This window comes from Apteryx mantelli, chromosome 2, assembly GCF_036417845.1.
Source record: "Apteryx mantelli isolate bAptMan1 chromosome 2, bAptMan1.hap1, whole genome shotgun sequence".
Classification (NCBI taxonomy): domain Eukaryota; kingdom Metazoa; phylum Chordata; class Aves; order Apterygiformes; family Apterygidae; genus Apteryx; species Apteryx mantelli.
Window position 1 is genome coordinate 132425331 of NC_089979.1, and position 2055 is coordinate 132427385.

Below are 2055 nucleotides of genomic sequence, written 5' to 3' on the forward strand. Positions count from 1 at the left end.
TAATCAGTTAGTTTTAACTTAAGAACATTTGATAACGTTTTTTTGCAGAAGTACCCAGCACATTCAGCATAATTATACATAACTCGTAACTTTAAAGTGTTGCATCTCATTCCCATCAAAACGAAGTTTGACACAAATTGAGGGGAAAAAAAACTAGGAAACAAACATCACTCAGTATTTCTATCGTCATAATGTAAAAAAATTAGAAATCTAAGTAATTGTATAATAAGCTATATAGTTGTTTAAATGTGAATACAGTGCATCTTTATGGATAGTCAGAAGGAAGAACCAAATGTAATATAAAAGCTATATCTAGTTGCAAATCTACATTTTAAGGGTTACAAATCACTGAGAATCAATCTCTTAACAAAAATCTTTATCTTGTCTACCACTTACAGTAACTGATAATTTAAATAACGTTTAAACCTGTATCATGATTCAAATCAGCAACTTAATAAAAACTTGATATCTACACTTGAAACAATATAAAGCTGCAAAGTATCAGACAGTAAAACACAAACTGTAGAATAGCTCTATTTTAAGAATCTGAACTAAAAACCACTTCATACTGAAGAAACAGGCAGTAAAAATGCATGCCACTTTAGAATTCTTGTTTAGCCTATGTAAGCTACTGGGTAAAAAAAGCAATGATTTCAGAATCCTATATAGTAGGTATATTATTATTCCTATTATAGGCCCAAGGAATTAAGCCATGAACTAAAAGACTTGTACTTAAAACAAATTCAAGGGATTTTGTCTAAGGAACAGGCAAGAGAAGCTAGCTAAGCTCTGAAATTATGATTAACTGGAGCAAGGGAACCCCACATCAACAGGGATACCAGATTTTCCCTAGAGCCAGGAATAGGCAGTGATTGGATTCTGCCCAAACCCAAGAAAAAAATCTTGGGAAGACAAAGCAGTTAAACATAAGAAGGTAACTTAGCATCATTTTGGCCACCCCAGAGTTTAACTACAGTTAAACGCTTACAATGACAAGTTTTGATTCATGAGTAAATGGTTTTTGAAACTATGTAAGTGAGGGCAAATAGGTATAGTCATGATTCATGAAACCATACTGAAAGAACATCAAATGTAGATTTAATTCCATCCTTCGTTCATCAGGACAAAGAGATGAGGGTTTCCAGGAATGCTCATCTTTTTTTCCTGTCTAAGAAAATATAGTCAGGCAATCTTAACTCTGTCTCACCCAGGACTCTGACAGTAGTATATTTCAGAATTTTTTAGTCAAAATTCTGTATTAAGAGGAATTCTGAAACAAGCTTGGCCATTGACAGATGAAGAGGCAAAGCTCAAGGCAAATTATACCATGGTAGTCACACACAAATAAAAGAAGGTGGGTAGATGAAAGCAAGAGAAACAAAGAGGAATGACAACTGGAGAAAGAATGGAAAAAGGCAACTTTCCTCCCTCTTCTGAGTTTCCCCCATCCCTTTCTTCTGCCCTTCTGAGGGCATTGTCCAAGCAGCTGACTATAAGATTAATTTTTAAAATGCAATCTGAAATAGAAACAGTCTTTGTTTAAAGTATATGACTTAGTATCTTGATTAAAACATGGCACTTTAAAGACAGAGCTATGTAAGTCATGGCTTGAGGGATCTGAACCACCACTAGTTACAGTACTGCCTTGTGATAAGACCTGAAAGAAAAGCAAAAGGCTGATACTCTCAACATATGTCAAATACTTCTTAGTACGTCCACAGAGGGCAGTCAGCTTTGTGATCAGTTGCTATACTTAGGGCCATATGGTCACTACCTGTGACTTACATGATTACCCAAAGCACATCCATTTCACAGCCCAAAAAGGTTGGCCCTTCCTGACTGAAATAATTATGTTGCAGGCATTGTTCACCAAAAAATACAAAGAAGCAAAGCCCAGTATTTCTCTGGTATTATGATTACAGAGTAGTAATGGGGTAACATTAATTACTCCACCCCAAAAGAACAACTTACAGTTAATATATTATGAATTGAGAGATAATATATCAAAAGTTCAGAAGTATCATACCGCTTCAAAAGAGTCACAGCCTATCAGTA